This window comes from Tachyglossus aculeatus, chromosome 25, assembly GCF_015852505.1.
Source record: "Tachyglossus aculeatus isolate mTacAcu1 chromosome 25, mTacAcu1.pri, whole genome shotgun sequence".
NCBI lineage: Eukaryota > Metazoa > Chordata > Mammalia > Monotremata > Tachyglossidae > Tachyglossus > Tachyglossus aculeatus.
In genome coordinates, this window is record NC_052090.1 from 16,696,433 (window position 1) to 16,724,328 (window position 27,896).

Genomic DNA, 27,896 nt, shown 5'->3' on the forward strand with positions numbered 1-27,896 from the left:
TGATTGAATGACTGACTGACTGACTGCCTGATTGAATGACTGACTGCCTATGTTTGGTTTTGTTCTGTCTCCCCATTCTAGACTGTGAGCCCACTGTTGGGCAGGGACCGTCTCTCTATGTTGCGCTTAGTCCGGTGCTCTGCACACAGTGAGCGCTCAATAAATACGATTGATTGATTGATTGATTGATTGATTGCCTGACTGACTGAGGGAGCCGAGTCGGGCGGCGTCCCCCGGGGTGGGGGCGCGCACCGCCCCGGCCCGGCCCGCGGCTGTCAGTCAACCGGCGAGGCAGCCAACCAGCGTGGGGCGGGGGCGGGGTTATGCAAATGACCGGTCCGAAGCCCCCGCCCATCGCCCCTCGCGCGGCCCCGGGGCCCTCGGCCAGCCCAGTCCCCGCCTGCCGCCTGCCGCCGCGCGCCCTCCCCGGGAGCCCGTCCGGAGCCGGCCCTGCACGGTGAGTGTCGGGGCGTCTCCCCCACAGCCCCTCCTCCGACCCGGCTCCTTAGGGTGCTTAGTACCCCCACCGACGCCTCACTCGCCATATGGAAAATGGGTGGGGGGGAAGCCTGGGACCCCCCACCTTAATCGCCTCGAGTTTGTTTTCAGCGCTCACAACGGTGGTGGGCGCATAGTCAGCGCTTAAGAGATATCAGAAATCTTCAGCATCATGATCAATCGTATTTATTGAGCGCTTGCTATGTGCAGAGCACCGTACTAAGCGCTTGGGAAGTACAAGTTGGCAACTTATAGAGGCAGTCCCTACCCCACAGTGGGCTCACAGTCTAAAAATGATTATTATCACTCTCTGGGCCTCAGTGATTTCATCTGGAAAATGGGGGTGAAGCCGGGGACCCCAACCTTAATCACCTTGCATCCCTCCCCACCGCTTACAACGGTGCTCGGCGCATAGTCCGCGCTTAACAAGTACCCAAATGATTATTATCGTTCTCTGGGCCTCAGTGACTTCATCTGCAAAATGGGAGTGAAGCCTTGGAGCCCCACTTTGATCACCTTGCATCCCTCCCCAGCGCTTACAACGGTGCTCGGCACATAGCGCTTAACAGATACCATAAATGATTATTATCGCTCTCTGAGCCTCAGTGATTTCATCTGGAGAATGGGAGTGAAGCCTGGGAGCCCCACTTTGATCACCTTGCATCCCTCCCCAATGCTTACAACGGTGCTCGGCACATAGCGCTTAACAGATACCATAAATGATTATTATCGTTCTCTGGGCCTCAGTGACTTCATCGGGAAAATGGGGGTGAAGCCTGGGAGCCCCACCTTGATCACCATGCATCCCTCCCCAGCGCTTAACAAGTACCAAAATGATTATTATCGTTCACTGGGCCTCAGTGACTTCATCTGGAAAATGGGAGTGAAGCCTGGGAGCCCCACTTTGATCACCTTGCATCCCTCCCCAGTGCTTACAACGGTGCTCGGCACATAGTCAGCGCTTAACAGATACCATAAATGATTATTATCGTTCTCTGGGCCTCAGTGACTTCATCGGGAAAATGGGGGTGAAGCCTGGGAGCCCCACCTTGATCACCATGCATCCCTCCCCAGCGCTTAACAAGTACCAAAATGATTATTATCGTTCACTGGGCCTCAGTGACTTCATCTGGAAAATGGGAGTGAAGCCTGGGAGCCCCACTTTGATCACCTTGCATCCCTCCCCAGTGCTTACAACGGTGCTCGGCACATAGTCAGCGCTTAACAGATACCATAAATGATTATTATCGTTCTCTGGGCCTCAGTGACTTCATCGGGAAAATGGGGGTGAAGCCTGGGAGCCCCACCTTGATCACCATGCATCCCTCCCCAGCGCTTAACAAGTACCGAAATGATTATTATCGTTCCCTGGGCCTCAGTGACTTCATCTGGAAAATGGGAGTGAAGCCTGGGAGCCCCACTTTGATCACCTTGCATCCCTCCCCAGTGCTTACAACGGTGCTCGGCACATAGGCAGCGCTTAGCAGATACCATAAATGATTATTATCGTTCTCTGGGCCTCAGTGACTTCATTGGGAAAATGGGGGTGAAGCCTGGGAGCCCCACCTTGATCACCTTGCATCCCTCCCCAGCGCTTAACAAGTCCCAAAATGATTATTAGCGTTCTCTGGGCCTCAGTGACTTCATCTGGAAAATGGGGGTGAAGCCTGGGACCCCCACCTTGATCACCTTGCATCCCTCCCCAGCGTTTACAACGTTGCTCGGTGCATAGTCAGCGCTTAACAGATACCCAAATGATTATTATCGTTCTCTGGGCCTCAGTGACTTCATCTGCAAAATGGGGGTGAAGCCTGGGAGCCCCACCTTGATCACCTTGCATCCCTCCCCAGCGCTTACAACAGTGCTCGGCGCATAGTAAGCGCTTAACAAATACCAACATTATTATTATCATGCTCTGCGCCTCAGTGACCTCACCTGAAAAATGGGGATTAAAAGTGTGAGCCCCCGAAGGACAACCTGATCACCTTGTAACCTCTCCAGTTGTTAGAACGGTGCTTGGCACGTAGTAAGCACTTAACAAATACCATTATTATTACTATTATTACTATTATTATTATTATTATTCTCTGTGCCTCTGACCCCATCTGGAAAATGGGGATGAAGACTGTGAGCTCCCCGAGGGGCAACCTGATGACCTTGTAACCTCCCCAGCGCTTAGAGCATTGCTTTGCACATTAGTAAGAGCTTAATAATTGCCATTATTATTGTTACTGAGCGCTTACTGTGTGCAGAGCACTGGACTAAGCGTTTGGGAGATGGAAAATTGGACCAGGCCGGAGAACCGGGCACCGCCCGCCCTCGTGGCTTGTCTTCTCTCTCCATCTCTATTTCACAAGCGCTTAGTACAGTGCTCTGCACACAGTAAGCGCTCAATAAATACGATTGACTGATTGATTGACAGGTGGGCACCAAGGGGTCCGGTCCCGTGGGCCGCCCTGGAGCTGGGGGGCACGGGAACGGGGCGATAATAAATAATAATGATGATGGCATTTGCTAAGCGATTACAGAGAAGCAGCAGGTCTCAGTGGAAAGAGCCCGGGCTTGGGTTCAAATTCCGGCGACGCCAATTGTCAGCTGTGTCACTTTGGGCAAGTCACCTCACTTCTCTGCCATCATTATTATTATTATGGTCATTTAGCTTTTTTCCTCCTTCTTTTCAGACATTTAGAACAGTGCTCAGCACTTAGAGCAGTGTTTGGTACATAGTAAGCCCTTAACAAATGCCATCATTATTATTATTACGGTCGTTTAGCTTTTTTCCTTCTTCTTTTCAGACATTTAGAACAGTGCTCAGCACTTAGAGCAGTGTTTGGTACATAGTAAGCACTTAACAAATGCCATCATTATTATTATTATGGTCGTTTAGCTTTTTTCCTTCTTTTCAGACATTTAGAACAGTGCTCAGCACTTAGAACAGTGCTTGGCACATAGTAAGTGCTTAATAAATGCCATTATTATTATGTGCGAAGCGCTGTTCTAAGCGGTGGGGGGGGGGGGAATACGAGGTGATCAGTTGGTCCCCCGTGGGGCTCACAATCTTCATCTCCATTTGACAGAGGAGGGAACTGAGGCACAGAGAAGGGACTTGCCCCAAGTCATACAGCTAAGTGGCGGAGTCGGGATTAGAACCCATGACCTGCGGCTCTCCAGCCCGGGTTCTTGCCACGGAGCCTCGCTGCTTCTCTTAAGCACACGATCTTCCTCCGGCCGTGTGCGGTCAGGGAGGGAAATGGCCAAAGTGGTGAAATCCACCCCTCCCTTGGCCAGAATCCTCCCCAGAGACGTTTACTGGATCAAGACCTGCTGGGAAACCTCCTATTAATAATAATAATAATGGCATTTACTAAGCGCTCACTATGTGCTAAGCTCTGGGGAGGTTTCAGCGCGATCAGGTTGTCCGACCCGGGGGGGCTCACAGTCTTAATCCCCATTTTTTATTTTGTTAGTATGTTTGGTTTTGTTCTCCGTCTCCCCCTTCTAGACTGTGAGCCCACTGTTGGGTAGGGACCGTCTCTAGATGTTGCCAATTTGTACTTCCCAAACGCTTAGTACAGTGCTCTGCACATAGTAAGCGCTCAATAAATACGATTGATGATGATCATGACAGAAGAGGTCACTGAGGCCCGGAGAAGTGTTGTCCGACGGGGGGCTCGCAGTCTTAATCCCCATTTGACAGATGAGGTCCCTGAGGCCCAGAGAAGTGAAGCGACTTGCCCAAAGTCCCACAGCTGACAACTGGCGGGGCCGGGATTTGAACCCATGACCTCTGACTCCCAAGCCCGGGCTCTTTCCACTGAGCCACGCTGCTTCTCTGATATCTGATTTCTAGACAGGGAGCCCACTGTTGGGTAGGGACCGTCTCTCTATGTTGCCGACTTGTACTTCCCAAGCGCTTAGTACAGTGCTCTGCACACAGGAAGCGCTCAGTAAATACGATTGATTGATTGATTGATTGATTGATCTGCCCACCCCAAAGAGGAAGGGTCTGAGACAGCGAGGGGCGGTTTCGGGGGCAGGAACGTGTTTCCCCGGATGAGCTGCCCGCTGCACTCGACAGAAGGAAGCCAGAGTTATTTTCAGACACATAGTAAACGCTTAACAGATGCCGTCATTACCATTAGTATTATTATTACAGTCGTTCGGCTTATTTCCTTGTTATTTTCAGACGCTTAGAACAGTGCCGGGCACTTAGTGTTTGGTACATAGTAAGCCCTTAACAAATGCCATCATTATTATTATTACGGTTGTTTAGATTTTTTCCTTATTTTCAGACAATTAGAACAGCGCTCATCACTTAGAGCAGTGTTTGGTACATAATAAGCCCTTAACAAATGCCATCATTATTATTATTATTGTTACGGTCATTTAGCTTTTTTCCTTCTTATTTTCAGACATTTAGAACAGTGCTGAGCACTTAGAACAGTGTTTGGCACGTAGTAAGCCCTTAATAAATGCCATCATTATTATTATTACGGTCGTTTAGCTTTTTTTCTTGTTATTTTCAGACATTTAGAACATTGCTGAGCACTTAGAACAGTGTTTGGCACATAGTAAGCCCTTAATAAATGCCATCATTATTATTATTACGGTCGTTTAGCTTTTTTCCTCCTCCTTTTCAGACATTTAGAACAGTGCTCATCACTTAGAGCAGTGTTTGGCACATAGTAAGCCCTTAACAAATGTCATCATTATTATTATTATGGTCGTTTAGCTTTTTTCCTTCTTCTTTTCAGACATTTAGAACAGTGCTGAGCACTTAGAGCAGTGTTTGGCACATAGTAAGCCCTTAACAAATGCCATCATTATTATTATTACGGTCGTTTAGCTTTTTTCCTCCTCCTTTTCAGACATTTAGAACAGTGCTCATCACTTAGAGCAGTGTTTGGCACATAGTAAGCCCTTAACAAATGCCATCATTTTTATTATCACGGTTGTTTAGATTTTTTCCTTATTTTCAGACATTTAGAACAGTGCTGAGCACTTAGAACGGTGTTTGGCACATAGTAAGCCCTTAATAAATGCCATCATTATTATTATTACGGTCGTTTAGCTTTTTTTCTTGTTATTTTCAGACATTTAGAACATTGCTGAGCACTTAGAACGGTGTTTGGCACATAGTAAGCCCTTAACAAATGCCATCATTATTATTATTACGGTCGTTTAGCTTTTTTCCTTGTTATTTTCAGACATTTAGAACAGTGCTGAGCACTTAGAACAGTGTTTGGCACATAGTAAGCCCTTAACAAGTGCCATCATTATTATTACAGTCGTTTAGCTTTTTTCCTTCTTATTTTCAGACATCTAGAACAGCGCTGAGCACTTAGAACTATGTTTGGCACATAGTAAGCACTTAAATGCCATCATTATTATTATTACGGTCATTTAGCTTTTTTCCTCCTTTTCAGACATTTAGAACAGTGCTCAGCACTTAGAGCAGTGTTTGGCACATAGTAAGCCCTTAAATGCCATCATTATTATTATTACGGTCGTTTAGCTTTTTTCCTTGTTATTTTCATATATTTAGAACAGTGCCGAGCTCTTAGAGCAGTGTTTGGCACATAATAAGCCCTTAACAAATGCCATCATTATTATTATTATGGTCGTTTAGCTTTTTTCCTTGTTATTTTCATATATTTGGCACATAATAAGCCCTTAACAAATGCCATCATTATTATTATTATTATGGTCGTTTAGCTTTTTCCTTATTATTTTCAGATATTTAGAGCAGTGCTCAGCACTCAGAGCAGTGTTTGGCACATAGTAAGCGCTTAACAAATGCCATCATTATCATTATTGTTATTATTACGGTCGTTTAGCTTTTATTCCTTTGTCCAGGGGTTGTGGCCGGGCGGGTAGATCTACAATCCTGACTTTTCCCGCACGATCGCGTTGGCCCGGCGTATTTCGGTGGAACGGTTTTTTGTTTTTCCAAATGGCGAGGGGCCCGTCCTCTGCCAGGGTTGAGCCTTCCCGCGGGGCCAAACCAGCCGAAGTTCAACCAGCCGACCCCCGCCGTGGCTCTGGGTGCGAAGAGCCTACCCAATGTTGGGTAGGGACTGTCTCTATATGTTGCCAATTTGTCCTTCCCAAGCGCTTAGTACAGTGCTCTGCACATAGTAAGCGCTCAATAAATGTGATTGATTGATTGATTGATTGAAGATGGGCTTGTTGAAAGTTCTCAGTCCGGACGATTTGTTTTTTAACCTGCCGCCCGTGCCATCTACTCCCTGTTGTGGCATTTTACGTGATGCGGGAGCCCCACGGCTCCACGGTAGCTGAACAAGACGCCCCGGTGATCCGTCCGCCTAATGGGTGCCTTGTTGTCGTCACCCCCGATGGGCAGGGAAGTAGCGGAGGAGGGTCACAATTCAGTGAGCTCAATGGGGCTAGCTCTCGTCCTCCCTTCAAGGCCCTACTGAGAGCTCACCTCCTCCAGGAGGCCTTCCCAGACTGAGCCCTCTCCTTCCTCTCCCTCCCCATCCCCCCGCCTTACCTCCTTCCACTCCCCACAGCACCTGTATATATGTATATACATATTTATTACTCTATTTATTTTACTTGTACATATCTATTCTACTTATTTTATTTTGTTAGTATGTTTGGTTTTGTTCTCTGTCTCCCCCTTTTAGACTGTGAGCCCACTGTTGGGTAGGGGCTGTCTCTATATGCTGCCAACTTGTACTTCCCAAGCGCTTAGTACAGTGCTCTGCGCACAGTAAGCGCTCAATAAATACGATTGATTGATTGATGATTGCACATCAGTGCCGTTAGGAAGATGGGTTCGTCGAGGTAAGGTAGTTCATCCCCGCAGGTCCCATGGTCGGTGGAAGGGTGGCCCCCTCTTCCCTGCTATCAGAAGACGTTAGCATCCGAGTTCAAAAGTGGAGAAGAGTGTGGCCTAGTGAAAAGATTGTGGGCCCCGAGACTCAGAGGACCTGGGTTCTAATCCCAGCTTTGCCCCTTGTCTGCTGCGTGACCTTGGACAAGTCACTTGACCTCTGTGCCTCAGTTTCCTCATCTTACTCCCCCCTACTCGGACCATGAACCCCGTGTGCACAGGATTATTTTGTATCTACCCCAGAACTTAGTACGGAAGCAGCGTGGCTCAGTGGAAAAAAGCATGGGCTTTGGAGTCAGAGGTCATGGGTTCAAATCCCGGCTCCGCCGCTTGTCAGCTGTGTGACTTTGGGCAAGTCACTTCACTTCTGTGGGCCTTAGTTACCTCATCTGTAAAATGCGGATTAAGACTGAGCCCCAAGTGGGACAACCTGGTCACCTTGTAACCTCCCCAGCACTTAGAACAGTGCTTTGTACATAGTAAGCGCTTAATAAATGCCATTATTATTATTATTATTATTATTACAGTGTCGGGCACACAGTAAGCGCTTAATTAATGCCACCATTATTATTACTATTGCACGTTGGTTGGGCTTCTAAGCAAGCCACCTTCTCCATTTCAATTTTACCATTATTATTACTATTGTACGTTGGTTGGGCTTCTAAGCAAGCCACCTTCTCCATTTCAATTTTACCGTTATTATTACTATCGTACGTTGGTTGGGCTTCTAAGCCACCTTCTCCATTTCAATTTTACCATTATTATTGCTATCGTACGTTGGTTGGGCTACTAAGCAAGCCACCTTCTCCATTTCAATTTTCCTTGTCCTCTTGGTAACTTTAATAAAGGGTAGAGTTTTTAGCAAATTGGAGAAAGAAACAATTCGGCAACACCAAGGCATCCTGTAGGTTCACTGCCTCTGAAGCTTGGGATCCGGTCAGTCATTTGGTTTGCCATCCTTTAAGGTCGCTGCTGAAGGGAAATTGTGAGCTCCTTGTGGCTGGGAGATTTGTTTTATGTTTCTGTTTTATTTCCTCCCCACCTCCGGCACGTAGTACGTTGCATTACACTCACTCAGGTGCTCAGTAAATCCTGCTACCGCTTCCCTCTCCGGAATCTGTAGCATAAACAGCCTTTAGGAAAGGAAAGCAATAATGGACGTGACTAATAGCGAATGTCTAACTGAATCCCATTTGCAAATAAGTGTGGCTTAACAGGGATTAGAGAAGCCAGAAGAGAGAAGGGAAAGTTTGAAACGTTTGGCAAACGGGACAAATTCATTAGGGTAAACCAATCTTGGAATTAGCGGCTCTCCTCCTAAGGCGGGGCTCGTGGCTGGATTTAATTAGATCATTCCATAGCAGTTTGCTCCAAGTTTGAGCCATTTACAGAGAAAGTGATGGTTAACAATTGTTTAAGCAACTGGGGCATCAGATCGACCCTTCTTCCTAGAGTTGATCGAGCGGGTTAGAAAGTTGGAGAAAAACTTCTGGTTGGTGGCTTTATTTTGGCGACAAGATGATCCAGCCCGAGCGACGAGTGGAGCCAGAAATGCTGTATATCCCATCTGTACCGTGTTGTGTCTGCTGAGAAAAAATCCAGGGCCGTTAGAACTTGAAAGGTGTTCCAGTTAGCTCCGACTATAAATGTTTGTTGTTTTTAAAGGATAAAGAGGTTATTCCCTGAATGAGACAGAGCGGGATAAGTGTGAAAAAATGTATAATTCTGATTTTATATCCTCAGAAGCAGGGAGGAATTATACGTTGCCCACTTGTACTTCCCAAGCGCTTAGTACAGTGCTCTGCACACAGTAAGCGCTCAATAAATAACGATTGAATGACTGAATGAACGTTGCCCAGAGACGATGTGAACGATGGCGTCGGCTGTGTGACTTTGGGCAAGTCGCTTAACTTCCCTGTGCCTCAGTTACCTCATCTGTAAAATGAGGGGTAAGACTGTGAGCCGTGGGATAACCTGATCACCTCGTAACCTCCCCAGCGCTTAGAACAGTGCTTTGCACCTAGTAAGCGCTTAATAAATGCCATTATTATCATTATTATTATTAAATAGGACTCCCCAAGTTACCAAAGGGGAGGCAGTGATGGCAGTCGCCCACTCCCTCAGCCACCGTGGCCATCACCGCCCCCGGGCTCAAGTGGTTCGTGAAGGGCCTGCTGCCATCAGCTTCACGAGAGAGCAGGGTGGTCCGGAGCGTCGGAGGTGTCTGATACACTGTCACCTCTCCCCGTTTACCGCCACTATCCTTCCTTTCCCTTGGGGACCGGGGGGACCGACTGGGGAAAACAGGTTGGCCTAGCGGGCAGAGCACCGGCCCGGGAGGCCGAAGGACCCGGGTTCTAGTCACTTAACTTCTCCGTGCCTCAGTTACCTCATCCGTACTTCCCAAGCGCTTAGTACAGTGCTCTGCGCACAGTAAGCACTCAATAAATACGATTGATGATGAATAACTACGATTGAATGAATGGGGATTGAGGCTGTGAGCCCTAGGCGAGACAGGGATTGGGTCCAGTCCGATTAGCTTGCATCTAAAAAAAAAAGCTTGACCTCTCTGGGCCTCGGTTTCATTACCTGTAAAACGGGGAAAAGATATAATAATAATAATGGCATTTGTTAAGTGCTTACTATGCGCTAAGTGCTGGGGGAGATACAAGGTGATCAGCTTGTCCCATGTGGGGCTCACAGTCTTCATCCCTATTTTACAGATGAGATAACAGGCTCAGAGTAATAATAATAATAAGAAAAATGGCATTTATTAAGCGCTTCCTATGTGCACAGTCTATTTCTAGACTGTGAGCCCACTGTTGGGTAGGGACTGTCTCTATATGTTGCCAACTTGTACTTCCCAAGCGCTTAGTACAGTGCTCTGCACACAGTAAGCGCTCAATAAATACGATTGATTGATTGCAAAGCACTGTTCTAAGCACTGGGGAGGTTACAAGATGATCAGGTTGTCCCACGGGGGGCTCACAGTCTTCATCCCCATTTTACAGATGAGGTAACTGAGGCTCAGAGTAATAATAATAATAAGAATGGCATTTATTAAGCGCTTCCTTGAGTGCACAGTCGATTTCTAGACTGTGAGCCCACTGTTGGGTAGGGACTGTATATGTTGCCAACTTGTACTTCCCAAGCGCTTAGTACAGTGCTCTGCACACAGATTGATTGATTGATTGATTGCAAAGCACTGTTCTAAGCACTGGGGAGGTTACAAGGTGATCAGGTTGTCCCACGGGGGGCCCCACAGTCTCAATCCCCGTTTTACAGATGAGGGAACTGAGGCCCAGAGAAGTGAAGTGATGTAGGCCCAGAGAAGTGAAGTGACTTGCACCCAGCTGACAATTGGAGGAGGCAGGATTTGAACCCATGACCTCCGACTCCGAAGCCCGGGCTCTTTCCACCGAGCCACGCTGCTTCTCTAACCTGCTCTTCCTCCCTCTTAGGCTCAGAACCGCGTGTGTGACGGATGATATCTCTGATCCGATTAACATCCGTCTGCCCCCAACACTTAGAACAAGGCTTGGCACATAGTAAGTACTTAGTAAATGTAATGGGGGAAGCGGTACGCTTTAGTGGATAGAGCCTGGGCCTGGGAGTACGAAGGAGCTGGATTCAAATTCTGGCTCTGTCTGCTGTGTGACCTCGGGCAAGCCGCTTCACTTCTCTGGGCCTCAGTTCCCTCATCTCTAAAATGGGGATTAGGAGTGTGAGCCCCATGTGGGACAACCTGATCATCTTGTAACCTCCCCAGCGCTTAGAACAGTTCTTGGCTCATAATAAGCACTTAACAAGTACTGTCGTTATTATTAGCAAAGGACATTGGGGAGAGACTAATATCATCATCATCATCAATCGTATTTATTGAGCGCTTACTATGTGCAGAGCGCTGTACTAAGCGCTTGGGAAGTACAAGCACTGTTGGGAAGTACCCAACAGTGGGCTTACAGTCTAAAAATGATTATCATCACTCTCTGGGCCTCGGTGATTTCATCTGGAAAAGGGGGTTGAAGCCTGGAACCCCCACCTTGATCACCTCGCATCCCTCCCCACCGCTTGCAACGGTGCCCGGCGCATGGTCAGGGCGTAACGAGGACCCAAATCCCATAATTTGGCAACTAATTTGGCAACTAATAGGAACTGTGGGGGAGAAGGAAGGGAGAGGGTGAAGGGCGGGAAGGATGAGATAGGTTCTGGGTGAGATGGAGCGGATGCCCGTTCCAAGTTCTCTCCACCTTGGTTTGCCCGGGTTTTGGAGCCCTCGGCGTGGATGAGTTATGGGAAAAGGGAAAAATAGACGGCCTCGTTCTCCGGCTCCCGCCTTCGGCAAGAAGAGGTTGATGAAGGGCTCACTTCCCCTTTCAAACCTTTCTAAAAAACACACGCAGGGCCGGGAGTCCTCAGGCCAGCCATGCGGAGGCTATGCCAAGCGTGGCAGGTGGCAGGGCAGTCAGTCGTGGCGGGTGGGGGGCTCCCAGTCCCAGGGCGAAGCAGGGTGGCGCGGTAGAAAGGGCACAGCCTCGGGAGTCAGCGGTCACGGGTTCTAATCCCGCCCCTGCCTCCTGTCAGCTGGGTGACTTCGGGCGAGTCACTGAACTCCTCTGTGCCGCCTCTACCTCATCTGTAAAACGGGGATTAAGACTGGGAGCCCCACGAGGGACAGCCTGATTAGCTGGTGTCCACGCCAGCGCTTAGAAGAGGGCTTGGCACATAGTAAGCGCTTCAGAAATACCGTCATTATTGTTATTCTTGCATGCTTCTGGGAATCAATCAGTCAATCGTATTTATTGAGCGCTTACTATGGGCAGAGCACTGGGAAGTACAGATTGGCAACATATAGAGACGGTCCCTACCCAACATTGGGCTCACAGTCTAAAAGGGGGAGACAGAGAAAAAAAAAAAAAGAAAACCAGACATGCTAACAAAATAAAATAAATAGAATAGATATGTACAAGTAAAATAAATCAATAAATAGAGTAATAAATATGTACAGACATATATACAGGCGCTGTGGGGAAGGGAAGGAGGTAAGATGGGGGGATGGAGAGGGGGGCGAGGGGGAGAGGGGTAGGGGAAGGGTCCTCACTGTGTTTCTGTGATAGACGGTTGGGAAAGAAGGGCATGGACCACAACGGGGTGGAGGGAAGAGAGGCAGGAATTTAGCCACTTTCTCTCCCGGCGTTGCCCTTGGAAACTGAGGACTGTTGGACCAGGGGGAAGAAAGTCAAACTTGTACTTCCCAAGCGCTCAGTACAGTGCTCTGCACACAGTAAGCGCTCAATAGATACGATTGAATGAATGAAAAGGCAAAAGAGCGCATGTACCCGTTCCCTTCAAACCTCCCTCCTCCTGGCCTTACTATTCATTCATTCATTCAGCACTTAGAACAGTGCTCTGCGCTTAGAACAGTGCTTTGCACATAGTAAGCTCTTAACAAATACCATTATTATTATTATTCAGCCATATTTATTGAGCGCTCACTGTGTGCAGAGCACTGTACTAAGCGCTTGGGAAGTCCAAGTCGGCAACATATAGAGACGGTCCCTACCCGACAGCGGGCTCACAGTCTAGAAGGGGGAGGCAGACAAGAAAACAAAACATATTAACAAAATAAAATAAATGGAAGAGTAAATACGTACAAGAGAATGGTAAATATGTACAAGGCAGAAACAGCAAGGAAAGGTCATGAGGTGGGGTGGCCCAAGCGAAAGGGCCAAACACAATAAGGATCATGGATCATTATTATTATTATTATTATCAGCATCATCATCATTATTATTTTTAACTGAGGACTCTCAGTTTCGCGTAACCCTTACCTGAACCGTAGTTCATTTTCTGCTTTCGTAGAAGCAGTGGTATTACGTTGCTTGGATAGATGTTGCCAACTTGTACTTCCCAAGCGCTTAGTACAGTGCTCTGCACACAGTAAGCGCTCAATAAATACGATTGATTGATCAGAGTCAGGATTGACGTAAAAGAAACATTTGTGGGAGAGTAGGAATGGTAGTCATTGCTCCAGTAGTGATAGAAATCTATCAGTCAGTAGCAAGAGTATGGACTGAATTCATTCATTCATTCAGTCGTATTTATTGAGCGCTTACTGTGTGCAGAACACTGTACTAAGCGCTTGGGAAGTACAAGTGGGCAACATATAGCGACGGTCCCTACCCAACAGTGGGCTCACGGTCTAGAAGGCCTGAATGCCTGCTGTATGCTGAGCACTGTGTGAAGCCCTTGGGAGAGCATTCAAAATAAGTAAAAGAAGTAATCTCCACCCTCAAGATTGCAACCTAATGGGGCAAATGGTGAATATATTTTAATTAGGAGTGAGAAAATAAATGCAAATTAACTGTACTTAAGCAGAGAAATGGGTAATACCAAAATGGGGAGGAAACCGATGGGATGTTTGAGCTTCTGAATGGGGATGCCCCATGAAGAAGGTATCTTTTTTAGGAGGATTTTGAAGGAAGGGAGGGAGGTAGTTTTATAAAGCTAAGGGTTTCCCGGAGAAGACAACCAGGGCAATAGAGCAGGGATGGGAAAGCCAGGAAGCTTCCTTAGGCAAGATGAAGAGCATCATTTGGGAATATGGGGAGTAGAGACTTCTGTGGGAAAGAAAGTTAAAGAGTTCTGCCTTTCGACAGGTAAACGTTAAACCAGGAAATCAATCAGTGGTCTTTACTGAATATCTGCCGGATGCAGAGCGCTGAAGTGGAGTTTGCAAGCTGATGAAGTATTTGAGTTTTATGAGACTTGAAAAATCTGCCGTTGTTTAAGTGAATTAATTTTACAACCAACAGTGGGAATTCTGTGTTTTCCATCTCATTATATGGGGTAGCGTTTGGTGGAATAATGTCGCTGTTTGACCTGTCGGTGGTTGTCAGTAAACCAGTAATTGAAGTGTGATGGTGGGCATTTGAGAAATCAGGGCACCTCAAACAGCCCTTCCCCCTCAATCAATCAGTCGTATTTATTGAGCGCTTACTGTGTGCAGAGCACTGTGCTAAGCACTCGGGAGAGTTAGGGAATCAGCATGGCATAGTGTTTCTAGACTGTGAGCCCGTTGTGGGCAGGGATTGTCTCTATTTGTGGCTGAATTGTACTTCCCAAGTGCTTAGTACAGTATATACCTGTATATATGTTTGTACATATTTATTACTCTATTTTACTTGTACATATTTATTCTATTTATTTTATTTTGTTAATATGTTTTGTTTTGTTGTCCGTCTCCCCCTTCTAGACGGTGAGCCCGCTGTTGGGAAGGGACCGTCTCTATATGTTGCCAACTTGGACTTCCCAGGCGCTTAGTACAGTGCTCTGCACACAGTAAGCGCTCAATAAATACGATTGAATGAATGAATAAATGACTGACTGAATCAATGATAGAGCACGAGGCTGGGAGTCAGAAGGTCATGGGTTCTAATCCTGGCTCCGCCACTTGTCTGCTGTGTGACCTTGGGCAAGTCACTTCACTTCTCTGGGCCTCAGTTACCTCGTCTGTAAAATGGAGGTTGAGCGTGAGCCCCATGTGGAGCAGGGACTATGTTCAACCTGATTACTTTGTATCTACCCCAGCGCTTTAAACAGGACCCGGAACATAGTAAGCGCTTAACAAATACCATCATCCTTATTATTATTATTATTAAGGTATAGCAGAGTTGGTCGACTCGTTCCCTGCCCGCACTGAGCTTCCAGTCTAGGAGGGGAGACAGACATTAATATAAATAAATGAAGAAAGAAAGAAACCCCCTCTTTCTTCGGTGCAGTTATTGGATGGAGTTCTGATCAGGTTAGGGATTGAACATGATGGTTTAACAGGTCTGAAAGAGCAGCTCCCCACCCCTGTTGGGGCCTTTGTATAAATACCCAATTTTCCCCCACTACCCATCATTTCTTACCATGCATTCAACCATTTGACGCAGAGAAGCAGCGTGGCTCAGTGGAAAGAGCCCGGGCTTTGCAGTCAGAGGTCATGGGTTCAAATCCCAGCTCCGCCAACTGTCAGCTGTGCGACTTCGGGCCAGTCACTTCACTTCTCTGTGCCTCCGTTACCTCATCTGTAAAATGGGGATTAAAATTGCCTGAGCCCCCCGTGGGACAACCTGATCACCCTGTAACCTCCCCAGTGCTTAGAACAGTGCTTGGCACATAGTAAGCGCTTAACAAATACCAACATTATTATTATTGACTCTTCAGGAGTTTAGTACGGTGCTCTGCACTCAGTAAGTGTTCAATCAATCAATCAATCGTATTTATTGAGCGCTTACTATGTGCAGAGTACTGTACTAAGCGCTTGGGAAGTACAATAAATACTATTGATTGTACTATTGATTGATTGTTCAATAAATACTATTGATTGATTGACAGGAGTAGGTCTTTCTTGCCGTCCACTTACTGGAGTACTCAGTCTCCTCCCTCCGCTTGATTTTGGAAGAGCTTCCATGTGAGCAGCCAGTGCAGAGAAATAGTAAAATTTCTGTGGTTGGGAGAGGGAGTGGAGAGGATAATCTGCTCAATTAAAGGGGAAATCTCCCTCCCCTCAGTCTCCCCTTCCCTAGGTCTCAATTGAAGCCCAATCCCGTGACTTGGTTTCCATATCCTGCAGTCTGTAAACTGCTAATTTTCCCTCGCTGCCCTCCTCGAACCATACTGGCGTACATAAAGTATCGCTTGTATCTATCGAGTCAAGTGTTAGTGGTCCATCTTCCCAGATGATGCCAGATCAGCCCAAATTCAGGACGGCAAAGTGGAAGGAGAATTCAGCTCACTCATTACCAGGTGTTCGTGGTGTTTAAGACACATAGAAAAGTGACTCTGAATGCGAGTGGCTTAATTTAGTCGTCCTCTATTTTGTCCACCGGTCGACTCATCCCAAGAGTTGTGGGGGAAGTGAGGGACATCAGGGTAGGTGCTTTAAGATCTGAGACTCTGCTGTCTTAGGGATCTGGTGATAAAATGTTTTGCATTTACCCTCCCCGGAATACATAGCTGCGTTTCTTTGGAAATAGAGATTCCATTTAGATGTGTACAGTGCTCTGCACACAGTAAGCGCTCAGTAAATACGATTGAATGAATGAATGAATGAATGTGTCCCTAAGCAATGTCTTTTTAAAGGGCTTTTTTTAAAATGGTATTTGTTAAGCACTTACTACGCAGCGTGGGTTAGTGGCAAAAGCCCCAGCTTGGCAGTCAAGGTCATGGGTTCTAATCCCGGCTCCACCGCTTGTCAGGTGTGTGACCTGTATATATGTATATATGTTTGTACATATTTATTACTCTATTTATTTTACTTGTACATATCTGTTCTATTTATTTTATTTTGTTAGTATGTTTGGTTTTGTTCTCTGTCTCCCCCTTTTAGACTGTGAGCCCACTGTTGGGTAGGGACTGTCTCTATATGTTGCCAACTTGTACTTCCCAAGCGCTTAGTACAGTGCTCTGCACACAGTAAGCGCTCAATAAATACGATTGAGGATGATGATGATGACCTTGGGCGAGTCACTTCACTTCTCTGGGCCTCCGTGACCTCATCCGTAAAGTGGAGATGAAGACTGTGAGCCCCACGTGGGACAACCTGAGTACCTTGTATCCTTCCCAGAGCTTCGAACAGTGCTTGGCAAATAGTAAGCGCTTAATAAATGCCATTATTATTATTATTATTATGCGCCAGGTGCTATACTAAGCAGTGGGGTAGATACAAGATAATCAAATTGGCGCACAGTCCAGGCTCCCCTTGAGGCTCCCAGCTTCAATCCCAATTATGCTGATGAGGCAACTGAGGCAAAGTTAAATGATTTGGTCAAGCTCACACAGGCAACAGGTGACTGGGCCAGGATTAGAACTCAGGAACAATTACTCCCAAGCCCATGTTCTTTCCGCTAGGCTAGGCTGCTTCTCCGGGTTTGCCCGGAGTCTCTCTGCTGACGGCATCATTTTCACAGGAAGCCTCACAACTGTCCGTCATCACATAGCAGAAATTAAGGCCCCACAGGGCATATATTCAACCCAGTTTGGAGTGCCAAAGAACAGACCAGAGTTTCAACACATCCCCTATCCAGAGGAGCTGCTTCCCTAGTGCAAGCTTCATTTTTCTTATCTATATTATGGTATCCCAACAAGGAGACGGGATGTTATCAGAAACTCCTATGTGGCACCAGGTGTTTCTGGCAATTCATTTATTCATTCAGTCAGTCATATTTATTGAGCGCTTGCTGTGTACAGAGCACTGTACCAAACACTTGGGAGAGTACAATTCAACAGTAAACAGACACATCTCTTAACCTCCAGTTCCAGAAGGGCCTGGAAAGAAGCTCAAATTGAGGAGTGACGGAGGAGCTAGGGAGAAACATGGTTTGGGGAGTGAGGGTCAAAGTAGAATTGACCGGAGACAGGGAGGGGAAAAGTTCCCCATTCCCCAATTCTTCCCAGCCATCTCTCCTCCTAAGTCGTGGTTGGCTTTTCCCGCTGTCTCCCTCTCCCTGCTTCACTGCCCTGCTCCTCTCCTCTGCGACCAAAGTGACCAAAATGAAAGCAGCATGGCCTAGTGGCTAGAGCTCAGGCCAGGGAATCACAAAGATCTGGGTTCTAATCCCGGCCCCGCCACTTGCCGACCCCTTGGTTAATTTACTTTTTGGGTGCGATGTCTGTTCAGGGAGCACCAAGATGTCCTGCCACTCAAGTTGACCGCCCTGCCTGTGCTTGATTCTGAGCTGTGTGGAGTCAGAAGCCATTTTATCTCGCTCATTCCCCCTCACGTATCGATAACCAGGAAACCCGTGGTGTTTGTGGCCTCAGAGCACGCTGAGGTAATGAAGTCTTTGGCAGGGAGAGTGAGGATTGTGTTTTTATCACTATTAAAAACAAACATTAGGAAAGCAGCTGGGTACTTTAACCCCTAGCAGATATCGGTGTCCAGGGTGTGGTAATGATCGCTCCCACGGGGCAACGGGATAGTGATTTCTCCTGCCATAAATGACAGTTGAGTAATTGATTAGGATGCCAGTGGTTTGTCCTTTCATTCAATTGTATTTATTGAGTGCTTGCTGTAGGCAAAGCCCTCTACTAAGCGCTTGAGAGAGTACAGTATAACTACAATGTCTCTAAACAATGCTCGACATTTTGGAGGTATGGTTGGGTGAGTTGCATTGGCTAAACACAGACAACTATATTATATGGATTTTTCCCAAAGTTGCACATTGGCTCCAGAGCTTGGCCTTGAACTAATTCAGTCATAATGCGTCTGAGGTAACTGATCCTTTTTTTTTTAACTTATCAGTTTTCCCAGTATCAGTATAATGTGTAGATTGTCTCCCTCATTTAGATTTGAATCTATGGACTTAGATGACTTCAGAGCTCTGCGCTTAGAGAGCTTTTTGCTTAATGCCAAATATTTATGGTTGCCTGATACATGCTTTGAATTTGGTGTTGCAGCTGCTTAGAAGTTATTTAAATGCAATTCACTGCTTATTCCAGTGCAGTCAGGGTGGGTTCTCCTTATCAGTTATAGGGACTTAAAGCAGGTATGTCATGTTGATTCGGGACTGTCTCTATATGTTGCCAATTTGTACTTCCCAAGCGCTTAGTACAGTGCTCTGCACATAGTAAGCGCTCAATAAATACGATTGATGATGATGATGATCATTTATAAAGCAGCATGGCCTAGCGGAAAAAGCGAGGTCCTGGGTTCTAATACCGGCTCTGCCACGTGTTTGGTTTTGTTCTGTCTCCCCCTTCTAGACTGTGAGCCCATTTTTGGGTAGGGACCGTCTCTGTGTGTTGCCGACTTGTACTTCCCAAGTGCTCAGTACAGTGCTCTGCACACAGTAAGCGCTCAATAAATACGATTCAATGAGTGAATCAATAAGCAGACACATTCCCCGCCCACAACGAGCTTGTACTGTGCCCCTTTCCCTCTCATCCTTGCCAATCAGGGTTCCCTGGAGCAGGGGGTGCAACAAGCCTGCTGATGTTCAGCGAGATGCAGCTCGCTGCCAGATGAACACAAGAATTTATGTTCAAAACCCAGTCTTGGCCAAAGTGACCAAAATGAAAGCAGCATGGCCTAGTGGATAGAGCACAGGCCGGGGAATCACAAAGACCTGGGTTCTAATCCCATCTCCGCCACTTGCTACGTGACCCTGGGCAAGTCACCTCACTTCTCTGGGCCGTAGATCCCTCATCTGTAAAATGGGGATTAATAATTATAATAATGGCATTTATTAAGCACTTACTATGTGCAAAGCACTGTTCTAAGCGCTGGGGAGGTTACAAGGTTGATCAGGTTGTCCCCCGTGGGGCTCACAGTCTTAATCCCCATTTTACAGATGAGGGCGCTGAGGCCCAGAGAAGTGAAGTGACTTGCTCAAAGTCACACAGCTGACAGTTGGCGGAGCTGGGATTTGAACCCATGACCTCCGACTCCAAAGCCCGGGCTCTTTCCACTGAGCCACGCTGCTTCTGTGACTGTGAGCCCTATGTGGGACAGGGACCGTGTCCAACCGGATTAGCTTGTATCTACCCCAGTGCGTAGAACAGTGCTTGACACACAGTAAGCGCTTAACAAATACCATCTACGTCATCATCACTGATGGCAGGGCCCTCGCGCCCAAGACCAGCAAGACTTGGTACCTGCTGTGGTCTTCCCCACTATGTTAACCAGTTAGTTTCAGCCGTGAGACGAACCCTTTCAAAGTATTTGCTCTGATGGGTCCTGGACCCTGTCGGACCATTTTAAAATGTGTCTGGTTCCTCTATGTCTCCCCCTTTTAGACTGTAAGCCCACTATTGGGTAGGGACTGTCTCTATATGTTGCCAACTTGTACTTCCCAAGCGCTTAGTACAGTGCTCTGCACACAGTAAGCGCTCAATAAATACGATTGATGATGATGATGATGGTTCCGTGATGGGGACGCTACATCCTAGAGATCCCGTACAGCTATGAGTCCAGGGTTCCCAAATGCATTCCTGCCCTCTGGGCAGGATGAGAACTTGGATCATATCTTCCCTGCACCTCACCAGTGGTGGCCCACTCCATTACGGGCAGGAACTTCTTGGGGGAAAAAGGTTGTATGGTTCAGGAAAACAATCACTTCTGCTTTCCAAGAGGAAGTTGCATCATTTAGGCCCGGCCCCTAGACGGTAGAGGATGGGGGCTGGGAAGAGGAACCCAAATGTCAGAGGATATAGCCCTTCCTCTTACTCTGTCACCTTAGAATTGATCTTGAGAGTTTCCCTTGTCCTACCCTGGTAGACGATTTCCCTCCCATCTTTACTCTCCCATCTTTTGCTCCCGCCCTCGTTGGCCGTACGAAGAACTTGGAGAAGGGACTCTCTCTGACTTTCCGTAGATCCACGCATAGCAGGTCAAAATCAGGACCATGTCTAGCTCCCAACCGACGTTATGAAATTCTTTAGTCATGGAAACAGTTATGTAACTCTAAATCTTTTGAAATTGTGTGTTGTGTAGTCTCTAAGGTTCTTTCTTAATCGTAACTTCACTATTTTAGGGTTATTGAATTTGTTCATCTAACTCAAGATGTTGTTCTTCAGGGAGGACTCAGAAAAGAGATAATGTGAAATTTTTCAAATCTGTCCTTTATAAAGTTACCTGTGGGCAAAAATATTCCTGTGTAGTTATTCCCAACGCTTCCTTGTGTAACTTAAAATTAGCGGAACATGTTTTTCCTTTAGGTTGTCTGATGGAACTTTTGGGCAGATCCCGAGCACGGGAGATTGTTTTACGAGAACCGACCGTCAGCTTCTTTAGAGCAGGGAAAGGCTGTAAAATAATATAAATACCGTTGAGTACTAGGTTAATCTCCCAGTGAGTGCTCGCCGAGTTTTTGTGGAAGACTTCTGTCTTACCTCAAGCCTCAGTTTGCCTCCCTTATCCAAGGATCCTGCGGCATTTAACCTTTGAGTTGAGAAGAACCTGAACGATTTACCCCGTGGTTTGTGGGAAGGTTGGCAGTTGGGGGCCTCCAGTGATTCAGATTAAACCCCTTTCTCTTGTGGGCACTGAAGCCCCTTTTCGTGATGCTGCTCTCTGCAGAGTAGGAAAAAATATATTTAAACAGGAGCGACAGCCTGAGCTACTAACTTGCACATAATCCTTGTCTCACTATAATGAGTCTTTAGAGATTTCACTCAGACAGTGCGTGGAGACTTTAAAATGAATGGTACAAATTTTAATTTTTTTCTTCAAAATTCAGTAATTTTAACAGCGTGCGTGCATGTATGCATTGACGTGTAAGTGCGGGTTAAATCATTATATGAAATTACCTGAAGCCAAATGTGCTACAGCCAAGCGCTAGCATCGATCAGTTTATTCACTATCAATCAATCAATCGTATTTATTGAGCGCTTTCTGTGTGCAGAGCACTGTACTAAGTGCTTGGGAAGTCCAAGTTGGCAACATCTAAAGACGGTCCCTACCCAACAGTGGGCTCACAGTCTAAAAGGGGGAGACAGAGAACAAAACCAAACATACTAACAAAATAAAATAAATAGAATAGATATGTACAGGTAAAATAAATAAATAAATAGAGTAATAAATATGTACAAACATATATACATATATACAGGTGCTGTGGGGAAGGGAAGGAGGTAGGATGGGGGGATGGAGAGGGGGACGAGGGGGAGAGGAAGGAAGGGGCTCAGTCTGGGAAGGCCTCCTGGAGGAGGTGAGCTCTCAGTAGGGCCTTATTTACAAATAGTGGGAACAGGAGGAAGCTAGCAGATAGTAGGATAGCTATATCCAAAAGAGCTAGCTGAAACAAATAATTGAATGTATCTTATATCTTCACTAGAGCATAGTATGCTTGGAAAGCAAAACACACCTCCAGTAGTTTTACAGAAGGAATCTCCATTTGCAAGCCTCAGATTTGCTGAAATTTTGACACTACACAAATGAGTGGATTGAAGCAAATAAGATTTGCTTGCGATGATTGTACAGAAAAATTGTACAGAAATTGTACAGAAAATTGTACAGAAAAAATCCCACATAGGTCGTGGAAAAGGGCTTTGTTTTTGGGTAGGAGCTCAAAGCAAGAGAGGTCCCATAGGTCTGTTAATTGAGGAAGTGGAGACACACCCAGAATGAATGCTTTCAATAAATGTGTACAGTTGGAGTTGTACAGAAAATTATGCAGAAAAAACCCCACATAGTTCGTGGACAAGGGCTTTATTTTTTGGTAGGAACTCAAAGCAAGAGAGGTCCAGTAGGTCTGTTAATTGAGGAAGTGGAGACACACCCAGAATGAATGCTTTCAATAAATGCGTACAGTTGGAAAAGGTAGTGGAAAGAGGTATCTTTTATAGTGATTACTGCCTATCTCTTTGTAGTTATCAGCAGCGTGGCTTAGTGGAAAGAACACGGGCGTTGGAGTCAGAGTTCATGAGTTCTTATCCCGGCTCTGCCACTTGTCAGCTGGGTGACTTTGGGCAAGTCACGCAACTTCTCTGTGCCTCAGTGACCTCATCTGCAAAGTGGGGATTAAGACCGTGAGCCCCACGGGGGGCAACCTGACTACCTCATATCTACCCCAGTGTTTAGAGCGGTGCCTGGAACGTAGTAAGTGCTTAACAAATACCATCATTATTATTACTAAATGCTTGGGAGAGCTCGTTGTGGGCAGGAAACGTGTCTACCCACTCTTTTATGTTGTTCTCTCCCAAACGCTTAGTACGGTGCACAAAGTAAGCCCTTGAATACGATTGATTTAGCCAGAAGCAGAAAGCACAGTCCCTGGCCTCTAGGAGCTCTGCCAGGGAGACTTAATTTATTTACAAATAGTGGGAACAGGAGGAAGCTAGCAGGTAGTAGGATAGCTATATCCAAAAGAGCTAGCTGAAACAAATAATCGAATATATCGTAAAGGCTGAAGATGAGTACATAGGGGTCCATCATGGCTGTTGATGTGATGTTGGGAATTAATCAGGGAAGGTTTTCTGGAGTAGGTGGAATTCTAGAAAGGCTGTAATGACGGGGAGGTTGGTTTGTGGTCAGGCACATTTGAAGGGGTTGGATATTTCAGGCAGGGGAGTGGTGGGAGTAAGGGATTTGAGGCAGGAGAATTGAGAGTGGGATGTGATTAAATGGTGATGTTGGGAGGAACAAAGTGTGCAGTCTATCAGTATTTATTGAGTGTTTACTGTGTGCGTACCAAGCACTTGGGACTGTATAATATAATAGGCTTAGTGCAAGCTAGTGAACAATTGGTGAAGGCAGCCGATAGGTAAAATGAGGAGAACCAATAGTTCAAGCGCTTAGCACAGTGCTCTGCGCACAGTAAGCGCTCAATAAATGCGATTGAATGAATGAATCAATAGAAAGCCCTGAAGTCAGTGGTAAGGAATTTCTGCTCGATGTGGAGACGAATTGATAGCCATAGAGCAACTTCTGAGGAGTGGAGAGATGAACATCAAGCGATGTTTCAAAAAGCACGGCCTAGTGGAAAGAGCACGGGCCTGTGAATCAGAGGACCTGGGTTCTAATTCCGTTTCTGCGTGACCTTGGGCAAGTCACTTAGCTTCTCTGTGTCTCCCTTGTTCTCCCTCCTACTTAGACTGTGAGCCCCAAACAGACGGGGACTGCGTCCAACCTAATTAACTTGTGTCTACTCCAGAGCTTAGAACGGTGGTTGAAACATAGTAAGCACTTAACTAAGCCATTAAAAAAGAAAAGATGATCCGGGTAGCAACGTAGACTGATGTAGGGAGAGGCTTGGAAGCTGGAAGAACTGCAGAGAGGGGTTCATGGAGGGCTTGAACCAGGGCCGTGGCTGTTTGGGTGGGGAAGAAGGGCCGATTCCAGAAAATAGGGCGGAGGAAGAACCGGCAGGATTTGACAGTTGATTGAACCTGAGAGTTGAAAGACAGCAGGAGTCCAGGATGATGCCAACACCGTGTAGGTGCTTCTGGAGCAGGGAGGAGAGTGGCGTTAGCGACTTAAATTGGAAAGGTAAGAGGAGGAACAGAAAGGCTGATAGCACTTACTAAGGGGGCACGCCAGTTGCCGGTCACCTTAACCCCTCAGCCGTGAGGATTTGAAATGGCAGCCATCAGAATCACACTCTAGTAAGAAAATGGGATTATAGACTTAGAGAGCTGAATTCTGTGACTCGAATACAGTCCCAAACCAACAGGGAAAACCATTTAAAGAGGTCAAGTCTGATTACCCAAAAGTGAGCAGAGGAGCCTACCATTGCTCTCCAGTTGGAGGAAAGTGCTGCCCACAGTGAGATGCTCTCCGTGGTAATGAGGGTCATACTGAGAATCGCTTCTACGCTGTCTCTAGACTATAAGATTGTTGTGGGCAGGGAAGGGGTCTTCCAAATCTGCTGTGCTTAGTACAGTGCTCTGCACACATAGTAAGCATTCAGCAAATCCCACTGATGATGACGCCCGTGAAAACACATTAGGTCTAATAATAATTGTGGTATTTGTTAAGCTCTTCTATGTGCCAGGCACTATGTGAAGTAAGCGCTTAACAAATACTCTAATTATTATTATTTAACAGGAACTTGGGTTAGAACCTGAGCTGATCCTGTTTCTGGAGAGGTAGCCTTGCCTAGTGAACTGGCTTAGGAGTTTATTACTGGCAATGAAGAAGTGGAATCCCAGTTCCGATAGCCTCTTGTTGTGTAATATCAGGCAAACCGTGACCCTGTTTCCCTATCCCACAGCGTATTTTAAGAAAGGAGTTGGCAGGCAATAGGTTTAAGGTATTACAGGGGAAATTCCAATACCAGCCCCACCTGAGGCTGCTTGGATAAGGCTGGTTCACAATTTTTTTTTAAAGCAAAATGAAGGTAGAGTTGATGAAGAGAACTTTTTTCCTACTGATATTTTGCAGCTGCACTGAACTGCTTTCTAAAGCAATTGTAGCTCGATTCAGCTTTCACCGCAGGCTAACAGGAGGTTCAAACCAAACAATTCATTGTCGTTCAACTGAAAAATGACACCAGCTTTCGCCTCAAACAGCTCTCTTCTCGGGAAAGCGCTGCCACAAAATTACTTAATAAGGATGTTTTCTTGGATGGCTCATGTTATTTATCGAAAAGTAAACTCGGCAGAAGCCAGCCAGTTTGTCCTCAGTTTGTCAGTTTCTCTCCCTTCCTCATGTCCTTTAATCAATCAATCAATCATATTTATTGAGCACTTACTATGTGCAGAGCACTGTACTAAGTGCTTGGGAAGTACAAATTGGCAACATATAGAGACAGTCCCTACCCAACAGTGGGCTCACAGTCTAAAAATTTTTAGATTTTGAAATTCCCATGTTCATGTCCACATAACTCAGAGTGAATGCTTGTCCTGTCTCCCTTATTCGTGCATCACTCCCTTCAGCACAGGTCCTTCTTTGTAACACAAACATCCCATCCGGGTCCGCTCTGATTATCTGGTCTTTCCTCAATTGTTTAGCACAGTGTTTGGCCCGTAGTTGGTTACTGTTAGAGTCCTAGGTGCAGTCAAATATTTTTCATAAGATTTTCTTTTTATTTCTATAAAGAGACGGCCCAGCCCCTTCAGTTTAGTTCCTGAACAGCTGAACTGAACAGTCCCTTGGCCTGCTGATTTCGCAGCTGAACACATTTCAGCTGGAACTGGGTTTTGATAAGATACCCCAATCACAACATATTGTGACTGCAGGTGATTTTTAGTTACTGGCCACACCTTGGAAGCAAAGTTAACTCCTAAAGTTGCACAGATCAGTTCCCTGGGCAGTTGGTCATTTTCTGGCTGATTTTCAGCGATGGGGTTATTTATGGTCTCACGGAGTGCCCCTGTTTTGACATGAATCACTTCCTCTTGCACCATACTGGCCCTGGCGCGCCTCTCATTCCGGGATTCCAAGCAGCAGTCAGAGAATTCACCTCCCTACTGAAGTCTTAAAATTCACTGTTCGTGGTGTTCCCCGCCTCAGGGCGGAATCGAGGTCACGGGGACTGTTGGGCCCCTTCTAGACTGTGAGCCCACTGTTGGGTAGGGACTGTCTCTATATGTTGCCAACTTGGACTTCCCAAGCGCTTAGTACAGTGCTCTGCACACAGTAAGCGCTCAATAAATACGATTGATTGATTGATTGACTGAACAGTCTTCTAGACTGTGAGCCCACTGTTGGGTAGGGACTGTCTCTATATGTTGCCAACTTGGACTTCCCAAGCACTTAGTACAGTGCTCTGTGCACAGTAAGTGCTCAATAAATACAATTGATTGATTGATTGATTGGTCGAGTGGGCCAACCTAAAATGCCCCCGCTTTCCAGAGTACCTGAGAACACCAACTTTGGTATCAAATTCCACCTCGTCTCCACCGGGCAATGCTGGGGCTGCTTTTGACCCCGGGACGGTGGCCCTAATAAATTCATTGTCGCATTTATTGAGCGCTTACTGTGTGCAGAGCACTGTACCAAGCGCTTGGGAAGTACAAGTCAGCAACATAAAGAGATGGTCCCTACCCAACAACGGGCTCACAGTCTAACAGCGGGCTCGCAGCCTTATCCTTTACCATTTCCCCTCTCTGAACTTTTTATTATCATCATCATCCTTATGTTGCCAATTTGTACTTCCCAATCGCTTAGTACAGTGCTCTGCACATAGTAAGCGCTCAATAAATACGATTGCTGTATTAAGTGCTTTACTACGTGTAAACCACTCTTCTAAGCACAGGGGTAGATACAATTTAATGAGTTCGGACACAGTCCCTGTCCCACATTTAGCTCACAGTCTAAGTAGGAGGGAGAATAGGCACTTAATCCCCATTTTGCAGTTGAGGAAACTGAGGCACAGAGAAGTGAATTGACTTGCCCAACGTCAGACAACAGGGGCAGAGTTAGAACCCAGGTCCTCTGAATCCTAAGTCCGTGCTCTTTCCACTGTGCCACACTCCTTTTAATGTCTGGGTCTTCTTGCAGATTGTAAACTCCTTGTGGGCAGAGTTCATGCCTACCAATTCTATTTTATTGTACTTTGTATTTATTGTACAGTGTATTTTACTGTATTTATTGTACTGATTGGCACATAGTAATTGCTCAATAAATACCACTGGTTAATTGATCGCCATGGTGGGAACTCTAGAAGCAGCGTGGCTTACTGGAAAGAGCCCAGGCTTGGGAGTCAGAGGACGTGGGTTCTAATCCCGGCTCTGCCACTTGTCTGCTGTGTGACCTTGGGCAAGTCACTTCACTTCTCTGGACCTCAGTTACCTCATCTGTAAAATGGGGATTAAGACTGTGAGCCCCAAGTGGGACATACTGATTACCTTTTATCTCCCCCAGTGCTTGGCACATAGTAAGTGTTTAACAAATACCGTAATTCAATCAATCGTATTTATTGAGCAATTACTGTGTGCAGAGCGCTGTACTAAGCACTTAATTGTTAATTGTTAATAATTATTGTTATTATAGCAGTTGGCTCTATCACCCAGTGGTTAGTCTGACTCATCAAGCCCTGCGGTACCACAGTGAAGGAGAGGGGCTGTTCCTGTACCCTCCGCCAGATTAATAAATCTTCCTCTGGTTTAA

At 46.3% G+C, this 27,896-nt stretch overlaps 1 protein-coding gene across 2 annotated transcripts in view; it reads left to right on the forward strand.

Annotated features, from left to right (window-relative positions):
• The first annotated feature begins 413 nt into the window (after positions 1-413).
• Positions 414-27,896, forward strand: part of LYN (LYN proto-oncogene, Src family tyrosine kinase) — a 126,097-nt gene continuing 98,614 nt past the window's right edge. For both annotated transcript variants that reach the window (XM_038766597.1, XM_038766599.1), the window contains exon 1: positions 414-457. The gene's annotated coding sequence lies outside the window, so the exon portion shown is untranslated. The remainder of the gene's footprint in view (positions 458-27,896) is intronic.